Source organism: Taudactylus pleione, unplaced genomic scaffold (genome assembly GCF_031769625.1).
Source record: "Taudactylus pleione unplaced genomic scaffold, aTauple2 ptg002751l, whole genome shotgun sequence".
Taxonomy (NCBI): Eukaryota; Metazoa; Chordata; class Amphibia; order Anura; family Myobatrachidae; genus Taudactylus; species Taudactylus pleione.
In genome coordinates, this window is record NW_028287126.1 from 738,040 (window position 1) to 755,000 (window position 16,961).

The following is a 16,961-nucleotide window of genomic DNA, read 5'->3' on the forward strand; positions in this document are numbered from 1 at the left end:
TATTATGCTCTAAGCAAATCTGCAACATGTTCTTTGCTTTGGTTTCTGCTGTAAAGGACCCTTATGATTCACCTCCAGGTGGAAGTTGCGCATACAATGATTGGGACTAGCTGCACACTTGCCTACTTTACAAAACATTAATTTCAGGGAGATTGTACAAGTAACACCTACGTGCAGGCGCACTGCTAAAGGGAGCATGTCTGGCGCCACCTGTGGGCACATCTGGTGCTGCGCTTGGTGCATGTCCAGCACCAGCAGGTGTAACCTTTGTACTGTGCGCAGCATGGGGGCCGGTGTATGAGTGGCACGCAGCAGGATTCTACAGCAGGGCGTGACACAAGCCTGGTAGTCATGACACTCCACTCATCTTGGTGTTCCCTGCTATATACATATAATGGCTAGTGCGCCTGTGCTAGGCCCCACTCCCATGCCTCATGGCGATATATAGTTTTACAATAGCGTCTTGTGGTTTACAGTAACTTATTAGGCTGATGTGTGTCTAGTTTAATGTTCCCTTCCTGTCAGCCCCATTTCTAGTCATTCAGAATGGAGTCCCGTCAGATCAGACCAACAATCTTCCTGCCCCCAGTGGAATGCAATGCAATCCAAACTCAACGTTCAACGGTAATTCATAGTAATATAGTCATATATTACATGTACTCGATACACAATCCATCCTTTCATTTTGCCATTGACTGCTAGTGATGTGTGAGGTGAACTATATTGCACAAAAACATTTCACCATATTTTTTCGGACACATAATTTTACAAACTAAGCGGAGCATGCATGGGTATGGCTGGCGCATGTCCTACCCGTACACTCCACTGCAGATGGCACACGGTACAGTACTGTGGAAATATTTTGTCGTTAACGGGAACAGGATGGGCCGATCAGCATGCGCTCGGGCCTGCAGGCTAGCCGACCAGCCGGTGGGCCTGACAGGTATCTGCCCAGTTGTCAGAGCTATCTCTCTGCCTCGGTTGCAGATGCAGAGGGATATGTGCCTCAAGATGGTGTACAGTACTGTACAGTGAGACTATTTTGTAGCTACTGGGACATGTCAGACTGAGAGACGTTACCAGGTATCTTCTCATTTTGTCAGTGACAGTAATAAAACAGGCATGAAAGTTCTGCCCCACCCCCCATTATAATATACTACTATATTGTATTACATTGTAATATGCTGGCAATCGCCAAATAAGGTCTTATAACACAATAATGAACATAATAAAACTGGGGGCTAGGGGTGACCTTTAATGTTGTACCTAAGGGAGACGTAACCACTTATCCTCCCCTGTGTACACAAGGTGCTTTTATTTACATTTCCTAAAAAATTGCAAAACACCCCACCCAAATACTACCTTACTATTATTACTACAGATAGGTCTCTTACATACAAGCAGGTAATTTGGTGCAGGTAAAAGAGAACTTTTCTGTGAATGTGGAAGAAATCTTTGTTTTTATTATTATTATTACTATTATTATTATTATCCAGACTTTTTTTCCCTAACTTATCCATTGTTGAGGCCGCTGGGCAGACTAAGCCTATGCCACCCTCCGTCTGCGTCGGTAACTGTATCTCTGTACACCTGGACATTAAGGCAGACAGACAATAACGGGCTAATCCGGCCAGCTCATAATCATCTGGCGGATTACCTGTTTTCTCTCCGCCGAGACATAAATACTCCCACGTTGCCTCCTACCACATTCATGCAAAGGTATTTGTACTTTTGTGAGTTTCAGGAAAGCCGTACAAAGACCTGGTCATGAACACAGAGTTCTAGGGATGAAACTCTGGAAAAATTTAAACTTTCAAAAAAAAACACCAAAAAGTCTTAAAAAAAATAAAATAAACTAATTCATGTGTCCTAGGCCATAACACAGATTAACAGCACACCATCAGTAAAAGTAAATATATAAACTTAATATTTCAGTAACTGACTGGTTGTAAATCGCACCCCCCCCCCATTCCCCCCTGCTGTTTATACATAGCAGGCAGTAAATATCTAGCTCCGCACTGTGGGGAACCCGTACAAAGGAGAGCCTGAAGGGTTGTGTCTTCCCACAATCCTTTCTTATGTCTCTCTCCCTATCAGAAACTATTTACGAGAGGAGAACGGGCACAAGTCTATTCAGATTTTATTTCCATTCGACACAACGCAACAACTTTTATTCCGATGTTTAGCAGGAAGATGAGACATGATTGATAAATCCCACATATATAAAAGTAGTCAGAAGCCGTCCTAAGTATCAAACAGAAAAAAAATATTAGCCATGGAAAAAGTTGAAGAACACAAATCAGGAACTGCGTCTCTGGCTAGGGATTTTTTATTTTCAGCCAGACCAACGAAGAACAAGAACAGCAAGAAAAAATAAAAATATGTTTCACAGGCAAAATATAAAAATAAAAAATAATGGGTTTTTTTGTATGTTTTTTTTTTTTACAACTGTCTGCATGGTCGCTTCATATTAAAATTGGGGTCAATAATTCCAAAGCCACCTTCGTACAGTCTTTGTGGGTCTCCCTTGGCAGAGATCATGTATTATTTATTTTCCATTCCAAAAGATAATCTTCAGTTAGTCAATGAGGCTTTCAGCAGTTGGTGTTGCACACAGCTTACTATCACTATTAGTAATCAAGGCCCTATTTGACAACCTTCACTCATCCACTACTGTCATCTCCCACAAAAACATTGTGAGCAATTGCACCCCCTATGGGCTAGAACAAATAGTGCAGTCTAACTGCAATCAGACATCTGGAATAAGCTCGGCGATGAAACCTTTGCTGTCTGCTGATTGACTATACAGTGATTTCCAGATACTTTCAAATAAGAGCAACTTAGATTAACAAAGCAGCATCTGCCTGTGAATGGTGCGGTGTGCAATGACCAATCACTGCAACAGATTTGTAACTGCAGTTTATACAATTGCATGTAAAAGTGACAGTTATGTAGGCTGTACAAAGCACAGAGTTAATACAATGATTTCCACCCTTGCAATATTTATGTAAATTAATTCTATATGGTTACTTGTATGTGCTATGCAATGTTAATCTTGTTAATAATTGTATACAATTTTATAAATGCAACTGTCATATTTTAATGCATTATGTCACTTAACATGTAAATCCATAAAGTACATTTTAATTTGCACAATTAGGGATGCTCGTCGGGCATATAATATTTACCATTAATAGTTGCAATTAGATAATTTGTAGAACAGTGGACATGGCTATGTATATATTTGGAAAATATGTTATTCAATGAAGTTTGCAGCCTTGGTGTTCAATGGAATTTAACATTTACAAAACACAGTAATGGACTGGATTGTACAGTGTAAAAATTTTAAAGATTGTTCATTATGCTAGTTACAGTTATTTGTTAACCTACCAGGTCAAAGTTGAAATTTCTAATATTTATCTGGTATATTTATATTTGTTTCATTTTATGTTTTGTTTATATATTTTTGTGTCACTTTGGTTTACATGCTGTTTGGTATCAAGTACAGAAAAAACTTTTTTATTATTATTTTGTCAATTGTAGAGTGTTTAAGATGTATCTGGTTTTATTTCCTAACCTCCAAGTGTCAAAGCTACTAAGTGTGCTCTAATTAGCTTGATTCTGTTACAAAAACTATTTATTTATTTTTACATTCATTTTGTGTTTTCAGGAGCAAAATGTAATTCAGCGCCTCACTACATAATCATTCCTGCCCCACAAATGTATTTTATTTATTTTTGAGGACCACAAGGTCAAGAGATCTATGTTTATCACCTTTAATTTTTGATGTGTGGAGTTGCATTTATTTTTTTATAATTACTCTATTTTGTCAATGGTGGAAAAAATAAAATCAGCATAATGTATAAAAAAAATTTGATCCCAAATTTTTTTAATTTTGCTCATAGAATGAAAAAAAATGTGTGTGTATATATATATATATATATATATATATATATATATATATGGTTCTACTGAATTATTTCACTCGTCACTCGATCTGGATCTATGTATACATATCATACTGATTCATAATTGTTTTTACTGTACAGGGCTTTTTGTTTTTAATTGCTTAAAAATAAAATATATCAGTTATATATATTACTTGGAGTTGTCTTCCTTTTGAATTTCACTTGTATTTTGGATTTAATCCACAATTTCAGCTGAGAATTATTTGTTAAGCTGTTTCCTTTTTTTAAAAAAATTGGGTCGATAAACTAAAATCCACCTTTTGCATAAACTGTACCAACAGATTTAAAACAACAATAATGATTAATAAATCCATTCCCTATAGAAATCATGGTTGATAACTATGTCATTTGCAAATGATAATAGAAAGTAAAGCTGTGCAAAGTTACGCAGGAAAATTAAACACTTGACGGAATGAGTCAGTTAGCTCAAAGTCCTGGGGGAAAATTAGCTAAAAAAAAGTATAATTTGACTGTTTTTGTGAATAAACACATCAGTCCTTTTATAGGACTTCAACTCAGACCACAGACAAAAGCATAATAAGAAAACTGATCAGAAGAGCTTACAGTCAATGCAGCGGGTCTTAAGACTGCATGGTGTAAAATCATCTAAGATGTAAAAAATAAATCCTGTCCAGTATTCTTTACTCTATTAATGCTACATATATTCCAGCTCATAATACTATATAAAATATAATCAAATAAATCCAAAAATGCTGTCATAATAAAATAGCACTATATAAAATGCATGACAGCATGATAGTTAGAAAAAACAATGAATAATGAAGGAACTAGAAACTCTTTCATAGTATGCATTCTAATATCTGCTTCTTGCTATTTCATTGAGCAAAATTTTGCAACCTGTGCTGCTTGAAATTTATGATACTATGTCATATGAAATATAAACTCAAATTATTGGGAGCTGATGTGTTGTAAGCTGGCCACTGCAATTGTATTGGTGGCAACTCTGGGTAAGTACGGGGCTGCATATGTAGAAAACTTCAAGACTTTTAAATATAGACTTGATAATAAAACAGAAGTAATATGATTTCAGATAAAGGGGAGAAGGCTAAATCAATGGAAACCCTTGTGAGTTGTTAAGTTTTGCTGATAAATATTTATTGGAAGCAGATAAAAGGGGATTACAGTTGAGTACATGCCTTGTTCATGTCCTGAAAGAGTCATAAGAACAAATCAAAATTAGAAGATAAAAGGATTTTAAAAAAATATTTACAAAAGTGACTCAACTTCCCCCAAACCTTTTGTAATTTTTTGAGAAAGTGAAGAAATAAGATACATTACTGAGCAAAGTGCCCAAGTGCAACAGAATAGTGTCCGACTGATGGAAGGCTGAAAAAAAACCTTGGCTAAAATAAAATGCCCGAAAAAGTTCCTGCCAATGACACGATGATCTTGTCTACAATAGAATGCTGCCAGTTTTGTTTTATCACTGTTTTGTTCTCAATTGTAAAGCACAATAGAATATGCTGGCACTATATGAATAACTTATTAAAAAAAGAAAAGTGTTCCACTCGCGTGGATTGCCGAGGAAAAAAGCCTGACTACAATAAAATGGCTTCAAAGTGCATGGCTGCTATAAGATTACTACTGAAATGTGTTAACACGCTGAAAAAAAAAGTATTTGACCTCAATAAAATGACAAGAAATGTAATTTTATACTAGAATGCTGAGAAGACTTCTCACATGTGGGAACAGCTGAAAAAAGTTATTAAATAAGAAAGAATGCTGAGAAACAGAGGGAGCTAATTGATAGAGTGCTTACAAAAGTGTCAGATTGCAATAGAATGCTTAGGAAATTGAGTAAGAGAATGGTTAAAGAAATAAACTATGAGAGATATAAAGAAAGCTAGAATGCTGAGAAAAAGTATTTGACAGTGATAGAATGCTGAGAAAAAGTACCTGACTGCAATAGAATGCTTAGAAAAGTACCTGACTGTTAAAAAATTCTGAGAAAAGTGCCTGACTGTGATAGAATGCTGAGAAAAATTACCTGACTGTGATAGAATGCTATGTAAAGTGCCTGAGTATAAGAGAATTTGAGAAAATTGCTGACTGCTTGAGAAAAATGTCTCACTGTGACAGAATGCTGAAAGTGCATGGCTGTGATATGTTAATGACAAAAATGCCTAACTGTGATAGAATGCTTAGAAAAGTTCATTACTGAATGCTGAGAAAATTACTGACTGTGATACACTGTTCAGAAAAGTAACTGACTGTGATAGAATGATGAGAAAAGTGCCTGTCTGTGATAAAATGCTAACAAAAGTGCCTATCTGTTATTGAATGCTGAGAAAAGTGTCTTTCTGTGATAGAATGCTAATAAACATACCCGACTGTACGAGAATGCTGAGAAAAGTACCTGACCGTAATAGAATGCTTAGAAAAGTGTCTGTGATAGAATGTTGAGAAAAGTACCTGACTATAATAGAATGCTGATAAAAGTGCCTGACTGTGATAGAATGCTGAGAAAAGTGCCCGATTGTGATATAATGCAGAGAAAAGTGCCTAACTGTGATAGAATGCTGAGAAAAGTGCCTGACTGTGATAGAATGCTGAGAAAAGTGCCTGTCTGTGATAAAATGCTAACAAAAGTGCCTATCTGTTATTGAATGCTGAGAAAAGTGTCTTTCTGTGATAGAATGCTAATAAACATACCCGACTGTAAGAGAATGCTGAGAAAAGTACCTGACCGTAATAGAATGCTTAGAAAAGTGTCTGTGATAGAATGTTGAGAAAAGTACCTGACTATAATAGAATGCTGATAAAAGTGCCTGACTGTGATAGAATGCTGAGAAAAGTGCCTGACTGTGATAGAATGCTGAGAAAAGTGCCTAACTGTGAGAGAATGCTGAGAAAAGTACCTGACCGTAATAGAATGCTTAGAAAAGTGTCTGTGATAGAATGTTGAGAAAAGTACCTGACTATAATAGAATGCTGAGAAAAGTGCCTGACTGTGATAGAATGCTGAGAAAAGTGCCTGACTGTGATAGAATGCTGAGAAAAGTGCCTGACTGTGATAGAATGCTGAGAAAAGTGCCTAACTGTGATAGAATGCTGAGAAAAGTGCCTGACTGTGATAGAATGCTGAGAAAAGTGCCTGACTGTGATAGAATGCTGAGAAAAGTGCCTGACTGTGATAGAATGCCGAGAAAAGTGCCTAACTGTGATAGAATGCTGAGAAAAGTGCCTGACTGTGATAGAATGCTGGGAAAAGTGCCTAACTGTGATAGAATGCTGAGAAAAATGCATGACTGTGATATCATGCTGAGAACTGGTTCCGTCTCCTCCAGTTCACTTTAACCCCGATGGCTGGGTGAGGGGGCCCTTCAGGTATGGGGGCCCAGGGACGATCACCCCTGTCGCCCCCCCTTTTAATCCGGCCCTGCCTTTCTCCCATCAATACACCTCTACATACATGTCCAATTAATTTACCCCTTCGCCATACCTGTCCCACATCATTTACGCCTAGACATACATGTACCACAGTATTTACACCTCTACATACATGTCCAATTAATTTACACCTTGCCATACCTGTCCCACGTCATTTACGCCTAGACATACATGTACCACAGTATTTACACCTCTACATACATGTCCAATTAATTTACACCTCGCCATACCTGTCCCACATCATTTACGCCTAGACATACATGTACCACAGTATTTACACCTCTACATACATGTCCAATTAATTTACACCTTGCCATACCTGTCCCACGTCATTTACGCCTAGACATACATGTACCACAGTATTTACACCTCTACATACATGTCCAATTAATTTACACCTTGCCATACCTGTCCCACGTCATTTACACCTCCACATACATGTCCAACATCATTTACAAGGTGCTCAGAAAGCAAGCAGTGGGGAAGGTACCTCTCCAGGCCGGCGCACCGCTACAATGCTTACCCCGCGGATTGCATTACGCCAGCCCTGATGCGGGTCCTTCAAATATTTTTCCCTAACAAATGCATTTGTATTACAAAGTAAATGCTCAGGGAAGTCTGTCAGTGAGACAGAATGCTTCCAAAAATGCCATACAGCGGGGCACACACACACACACACACACACACACACACACACACACAAATATACACACACACACACACAAATATACACACACAAATATACACAGACACACACACACACACACACAAATATACACAGACACACACACGCACACACGCACACACACACACACAAATATACACACACAAAAATACACAGACACACTCCACATCGCAATGTAACACTGGTGTAAAGCTTAAGCACCGTTCTCTACATACCTCTTTTCCTAAAAGCAGATGGTTAGATTGCCTACATCTTGTCCATGTTTACAAAACATCTACCATATCTAATATGGCTCCAACAGTCCTGTTTTGGTGCTATTCATGTCCTGGGGCGCGGGTCCTGGAATTTGGTATATAATATATTCATCTGGAAATGCGGATCTGGAACCGTAGTTATGTGTTATTTTCTTAATTTACCCGTAAGTACATTGCTGGTACAATTTTATTTCTGCCTACAATGTTTAGTTTCTTTATTGCTCTGAAAGGAGGTCGCAGAGGGAGTTTATGTGTGTTATTCCAATGTGATTCATTCTTAATGTAGCTGCATCATATATTTAAGCAAGGTTGGTGATACTTTTAAATGCTATAATTATATTTGCCAGATAAGAGTGCTGATGAGGTAAAGCAGGTGTGAACATGGAAAATACAATTTTGTTTGTTACAGCTCACTTAGGGGCCTATTCATGATGTTAATTATCGGGGTCCGAACGGGCCATACCGGGAGAGGAAGGTAAGTAGGAGATATCTGTGATACTAGTGTATGGGGATAGCTGGCCATTCCTGGGAGAGGAAGGTAAGTAGGAGATATCTGTGATACTAGTGTATGGGGACAGCGGGACATTCCGGGAGAGGAAGGTAAGCAGGAGATATCTGTGATACTAATGTATGAGGACAGCGGCCATTCCGGGAGAGGAAGGTAAGCAGGAGATATCTGTGATACTAGTGTATGGGGACAGCGGGCCATTCTGCAAGAGGAAGGTAAGCAGGAGATATCTGTGATACTAGTGTATGGGGACAGCGGGTCATTCCGGGAGAGAAAGGTAAGCAGGAGATATCTGTGATACTAGTATATGGGGACAGCGGCCATTCCGGGAGAGGAAGGTAAGCAGGAGATATCTGTGATACTAGTGTATGGGGACAGCGGGACATTCCGGGAGAGGAAGGTAAGCAGGAGATATCTGTGATACTAGTGTATGGGGACAGCGGGACATTCCGGGAGAGGAAGGTAAGCAGGAGATATCTGTGATACTAGTGTATGGGGACAGTGGGCCATTCCGGGAGAGGAAGGTAAGCAGGAGATATCTGTGATACTAGTGTATGGGGACAGCGGGACATTCCGGGAGAGGAAGGTAAGCAGGAGATATCTGTGATACTAGTGTATGGGGACAGAGGGCCATTTCCCGGGAGAGAAAGGTAAGCAGGAGATATCTGTGATACTAGTGTATGGGGACAGTGGGACATTCCGGGGGAGAAAGGTAAGCAGGAGATATCTGTGATACTAGTGTATGGGGACAGCGGGCCATTCCGGGAGAGAAAGGTAAGTAGGAGATATCTGTGATACTAGTGTATAGGGACAGTGAGCCATTCCTGGAGAGGAAGGTAAGCAGGAGATATCTGTGATACTAGTGTATGGGGACAGCGGCCATTCCGGGAGAGGAAGGTAAGCAGGAGATATCTGTGATACTAGTGTATGGGGACAGCGGCCATTCTGGGAGAGGAAGGTAAGCAGGAGATATCTGTGATACTAGTGTATGGGGACAGCGGCCATTCCAGGAGAGGAAGGTAAGCAGGAGATATCTGTGATACTAGTGTATGGGGACAGCGGCCATTCTGGGAGAGGAAGGTAAGCAGGAGATATCTGTGATACTAGTGTATGGGGACAGCGGGTCATTCCGGGAGAGGAAGGTAAGCAGGAGATATCTGTGATACTAGTGTATGGGGACAGCGGCCATTCTGGGAGAGGAAGGTAAGCAGGAGATATCTGTGATACTAGTGTATATCTGTGATATCTCATGCTTTACCTTCTCAATGAATGGCCCGATTACTTAATTTTTACAATTACAGGCTTTTGTTAAAATGAAGTAATGATGAATAGGCCCCTCAGGCCCAGATTTATCAGCGAGTGATATACACGTTATCATTTGTTACTACTCTTAAATGGTGCTCCCACCAATCACCTCCTAACTGTCATTTTTAATACACGACAGTTAGGAGCTGATTGTAAGGAGTGATAACAAGAATATCACTCGCCGATAAATCTGGGCCTTAATATTAAATAACTGCCAGACTACAGGACTCGTGGATGGCGCTAAATATATTCTGCACGCTTCCTATGATGTCATCTGCATCCTGGATCCAGCGCCATAGAGAGCCGTGCCTCATTACTATCATGGGCGTGGCCTACTCGTGGGAGGCGTGACCACGCCCTCTTAGGAAAAATAGAATTAAAAAAAACCCCTATGTGACGCGAAGCAGCCCTGCGTGCTGTGGGAGCTGTGAGCCCCTCAGGTATGCGACCAGTGTGATCGCTCCCCCCACAGGCAGAGCAGACGAGACTGTTGCTCGGCGGAAGCTTTTCCCTGGTCTCCCAGTGCAGCCCAGCATGTGGATCAGGCAGCCTATACACTTTTTTAGGACTGGTGACTTCACTAAGGTAAGAAAACACTTGTGCCTCATGCCTCAGCGATATTACCAGTCCCTAGCAAACTGATAGGCTGAATATTAGCCAGCTCCCAAAATGGCTGCCTTCCCTGTGATAAATATGGCAGCATCGCATTCCCATAGAAACTTATGGGGGTCACGGCTGCCAGCAGGAATGGAGGGTATTGAGAGATATCTGCTGTGACCCCTCTGTCGTTCATTCGGGGGATACTAAATATTTGCGTTTGCACCCCAAAAACTGGTATTTTTGGGGAATAAGCTGCAAATATTTATTGATAAATGGGCCCCTTTGTATGTTTCACATGTAGGCCAGCGTCCCAGTCTATTGTTTCTTCGCAGTGCGCCTCTCATCATGTCTCACAAGCTCCGACCCCGGCAATGGAAGACAGCCTTGTTACGGTCAGGTTAAGTGCTTCCTCCGGTGTACCTGACCCTTTGTAAATTGAATTTGATGGCTTACATCGGGCAGGCTTGATGGGGTTGTGTATATCTGACCTACACCGATAAAACAATTGTTTTCTATCTAAATATTTTGGTGGAAATAAAGCCCCTTCTGTCTCAGACGCTGGGCCTAGAGACGCTTCCATATGACACATATCTGGGAATGATTTACAATCAGGAGTGTGTCGTGTAAGTGATTACATTTCTATGGAGACCGCACAAGGCCCTTTTACGGTTGTATATATAGAATGAATAAATGATATAAATAGGGCTGTAAAAGTGCCACAATCGCTACATGCAGAGAATCTAAGCTAACCTTGTATCCAGTGATTTTAAAACGACAGTAGACTGGGATTTAGCCCACTCCATATCGTACCTGGAAACGTTCAATTCAACAGACCTTGGAAAACAACTGATGAGATGACATACTGTATTTCATCCATAAGGAAAGTGAAAATCTCATAATGATTTGAAGATGGTCATATTAATTGGGGAAAATTTAATTTATGAACTTAAATAGGAGAAAGATATAATTGAAGGCAATTTACCTGGACAATAGCCGGTCAGGGCGGAACTGTGTTGTATTATAGGTGACCTTGATAATTTGCTATAGCGTTACATATGCAGGACTATCCCTGCTGTGCGCAATTGCACATGGCATCAGGACCTCAGACAGATAATGAAGCTGCTATTCTGCAGACATGGAGGGAACATGTCTAGTGATCCTGTGCTTCTACTGCCCATAGAAGGGCTTTGTGTATCATCTCGAAAGTGCCAACAAGTCGTGGCAGGGCTGAGGTTCATCCTGTAAAAGCCTCATTTGGACAGGAAAGATCCAGCCCGAAACTGGAACTATGGCTGGGAGGGGTCTGTGGCTCGGACAACACCAAGCTCTATTCTAGACTGGTTGCTGTCCCTCCATTGGGGGGTTCTGCAGCTCAACTTCCCAATGCCAACTCTAATACATGTATAGGAACCTTTTGAAAGTCACCACCACTCAGTCAGCTGTCAGCAAAGTGCTGTAACACAGAGACAGGCTGCACCATTGGCCAGCACAGGGGGGGGGGACTGCTTTCATCTAAATTCCCATTCACCCCACCCTAACAATCAGCTCTGGCAATTACATTACAGCAAACCAATGTAGACCGGTTTTAATCTGTGACTAATGATCCCGTGTGATATTGTGACTATGTGTTTGCAGCTTTTGTGACTCCAGACCCCAGTCTGCACAATGTGCTCTGGGCCAGTTCTGCAAATCACTGAGACCGACGTCTATAGAGTGTAAGGCTGGGTACACACGTAAAGATTTTCTGTCCAACCATCCAACTAGGTGATTGGTTGGAATGGAAATCTGGTAAGGTATGAAAGCAAATGACAATCAGCAATTTGCTCCCAAACGCTGGAAAATGGACCAAAACTGTTGTTTGAACAAATAGTTTAGATCAAACATTTAACAAACTTGTCTGACGCCATTTTCATCTGTTTTCTGGCATTTAGGAGCAAATTGGTGATCATCAGTTACTCCCATACATTACCAGATTTTCATTCCAACCAATCAACTAGATGGATGGCTAGACAGAAAATCTTTACGTGTGTACATAGCTTTAGCCTGTGAGCAGGGTCCTGGTACCCAATCTCTGTGTATCACTGTTTTGTTCCCAGTTGTAATGTGAATCGGTTGGTGCTATATAAATAACTGTTAATAGATAATCTCTGACAGCCACAGTCAGCTACATGACATAGGGGCCTGACTCAGAGAATGTACACAAACCCGATGGCTTGCGTACAACTCCCATGGCAGGGTGACGGTATATGTGTATGATTCCTTCTGCACAGAACGGCTCCTGGGTTGTCGCACGCAGCGACCCCCTAAGCCGCATCCTGGTTGATAGGCTGCGGCCGTTTGGAGGTGAGGAGGGGGCCGGCGTTCCTGAAAATGGGGATGTCGCCCCCCCATTTTCTAGGAGTGCCGCGGCCAGGGTATGCGCCTTGCTTAGGCTTACTCAGATGGACGACGGCTGCCCGATGGTGATCAGATACTGCATCCTCAGGCACACGAGCGGATAGCGGAAGCCGGTAGGTGGCCTCTATTTACACAAGACGCAAAGAAGCAGCAGCAACGCTAACAGCGTCTGTCCCTGACCCAGGCCCACAGCCATGACACAGAGATGTTAGATCAATCCAATCAGATGGCTCCTTATACTAGTGCCCCCACAACTTGTGCCCAGTCTTATATAGATGTCACTTATGTAAATGTGATTGGACGCAATTTGCATTGACTGAGTCGGGAATGTGAAGGGTAGATGTGCTCTAAGGGGCATATAATCCATATCTTCTTGGTGCTTTATAAGAGCCGCATGCAAAGGAAGGAGCAAACTCTTTGAGTTCTAGTAGTGATCACTGTTAGCAGCTGTTAGAGGGGATTTCCTTTTTATGGTGAGGGAATTAATAGAGGTTTGGAGAATTGGGTTCACAGGGACTCTGAAATCCGGAGAATGGAATTATACACTGACAGTCATTATATTAGGATAAAAGAGGCCAATTATACACCTATAATATCAATGCACAAATAGCTGTGTGCCAGCCCAGGGGCAAAGACATGGCACAAGACCCACTACTGCACCATTACCCACAAAGAGGGCACATTAGGGCATGAAGCGTGAAATAAAACACTGATAGGTGCTCCCAGGGACACACTCTTCAATCATCCATTACATGATGGTCATTTATTTACAGACTAATATAGAAAATTCACAAGTTCACTTCTGTGTGGAGATTTTGGACACTTCAGGACAGGGGTCGGTAATGTGTAACTCTGGTGCCTGCTAGGACTTTAAAGTTTCGACAAGCGCTGGAGCCCGAGGGTGCCCAGGGGAGTTATAACAAAGTCTGGCTCTATAAAAGGAACTTTGGACCTCATTCAGAGCCGGACGCTATTTGCGCTCGCTCGTTCAGAAAAAAGGGGTGGCTATTCAAATGAACCGTTCGCTCTTTGCGGTCTGTTCACGCCTCTATGTCTGAACGAGTGAACAAAACATGCGGCCATTTTTTTGAAAAACGACGCCCCCTAGCCGCTCGCATCCTACGTCATGTCCGCTATTTATTAGATTAATCGAGTACATCGACCAGCGTATGAACTGCTCGCTATTATTGTGGTTGGTTTTTCCTACCGCAATCTTGTGAGCAGTTCTGACTATAAAATAACCCAGCGACGTGGTCAGTGACGCTGCTGTATTAATTATGCACACCCATAAAACGCCCGTTTTGACCTTTAAGCACGCCTACGTTCGGATCTCCACTCCCCGTTTTCAAGCACCTTCCCCTGTTACCACCCACATACGCCTCCTCCTGTCACTCAAAATAGCAGGCATTCGCTATTTAGCAAACAAACGATTTTCGGCCGCACTGACTGGTTCGCACATGCATATTACGATCCGTACGCATGCGCAGTTGGGCAAACATCGCTCAGAACGAACGAGCGGCCATTTACGAGCGTCTTTGAATCAGGCCCTTTGTCACCTTTTCCAAAATAAAGCACAAAACTTGGAACAAATCCGGAGCGATAAGTTCCAGATCTCAGATGATTCCTGATTAGACAACTACAGCAGCCTCTAATCTCCTGCAGAAGGAGGACGGCTGGAGCGGAGGCTGCAGTTTGGGAGTCCGGGAGAATTGCTGCCGCTGTAATCATGGTTTGTCATTCTGCACAGCTCCTGCTTTGATGGGGTCATTGTTGCAGGGTGCAGCTTACATCCTATTAATGCAGCGCTTGCTGGAATGAAAGCAGAGCCAGCAGAGCAGAGCTGATCATAGCAGACCCCAGGAACTGCAGATCTATAAGGGGGCACTTCTGCCCCTATTGTCCAGCTCCTCTGGCAGGCCTGAGAGACAAAGGGGTTTATTTTTATGATTGTTTCATGCCTGCTGTCCCTGGAGAGGGCTCCTGTGAACGCAAATTAATTCTCATTAAACACAAATTACCAGCATCTCTAACTGGACTGCTGGAGATATGAGAGAGTGCCAGTGACTCGTGGTAATGTCCCTCTCACCTGCCCACACTGCTGTCACACAGGTGTTCTATAAGATCTGACAGTCACACAAGTGTTCTATCAGAATTCGACTATCACTCAGGTGTTCTATCAGATCTGACTGTCACACAGGTGTTCTATCAAGTCCGACTGTCACACAGGTGCTCTATCAGATCTGACTGTCACACAGGTGTTCTGTCAAGTCTGACTGTCACACAGGTGTTCTATCAGGTCCGACTGTCACACAGGTGCTTTATCAGGCCTGACAGTTTCACAGGTATTCTATCAGGTCTGACTGTTACACAGGTATTCTATTAGGTCTGATTGATACACAGGTGCTCTATCAGGTCTGACAGTTACACAGGTGTTCTATCAGGTCTGACAGTTACACAGGTGTTCTATCAGGTCTGCCTGTCACACATGTTATATCAGGTCTGACTCACACAGGTGATGTATGTAACCATGAGTCACATGTATATAATGTGCCTGCTGCTCTTACACTGTGTCACATGTATGTAATATGCTTGCTTCTGTAACACTGTGCCACATGTATGTAATTTGCCTACTGTTGTAACAATGTATCAGATGTATGTAATGTTCCAGCTGCTATAACAAGGTGTCAGATGTATGTAATGTGACTTCTGCTGTAACAATGTCTCACATGTATGTACTGTAATGTGCCCTCTGATGTAACAATGTGTCAGATATATGTAATGTGCACTCTGCTGTAACAATGTGTCAGATGTAATGTTCCCTCTGCTGTAACAATGTGTTAGATGTAATGTTCCCTCTGCTGTAACAATGTGTCAGATGTAATGTGTCCACTGCTGTAACACTGTGTCAGGTGTATGTAATGTGCCTGCTGCTGTAACAATGTGTTACATGTATGTAATGTGCCCTTCTGATGAAACAATGTGTAAAGTGTATGTAATGAGCCTGCTGCTGTAACAATGTATCAGATGTATGTAATGTGCAGCTGCTGTAACAATGTATCAGATGTATGTAATGTACCTGCTGCTGTAACAATGTGTCAGATGTATGTAACGTGCCCTCTGCTGTAATAATGTGCTACATGTATGTAATGTGCCCTTCTGATGTAACAATGTGTCATATGTATGCAATGTGCCTGCTGCTGTAACAATGTATCAGATGTATGTAATGTGCCCTTCTGATGTAACAATGTATCAGATGTATGTAATGTGCTCTACTGCTGTAACAATGTGTCAGATGTATGTAATGTGCCTGCTACTGTTACAATGTCTCACATGTATGTAATATGCCCGCTGCTGTAACAATGTGTTACATGTATATAATGTGCCCTTTTGATGTAACAATGTGTCATGTGTATGCAATGTGCCTGCTGCTGTAACAATGTATCAGATGTATGTGATGTGCCTGTTGCTGTAACAATGTATCAGATGTATGTAATGTGCAGCTGCTGTAACAATGTATCAGATGTATGTAATGTGCAGCTGCTGTAACAATGTATCAGATGTATGTAATGTGCAGCTGCTGTAACAATGTATCAGATGTATGTAATGTGCCTGCTGCTGTAATAATGTGCTACATGTATGTAATGTGCCCTTCTGATGTAACAATGTGTCATATGTATGTAATGTGCAGCTGCTGTAACAATGTATCAGATGTATGTAATGTGCAGCTGCTGTAACAATGTATCAGATGTATGTAATGTGCAGCTGCTGTAACAATGTATCAGATGTATGTAATGTGCAGCTGCTGTAACAATGTATCAGATGTATGTAATGTG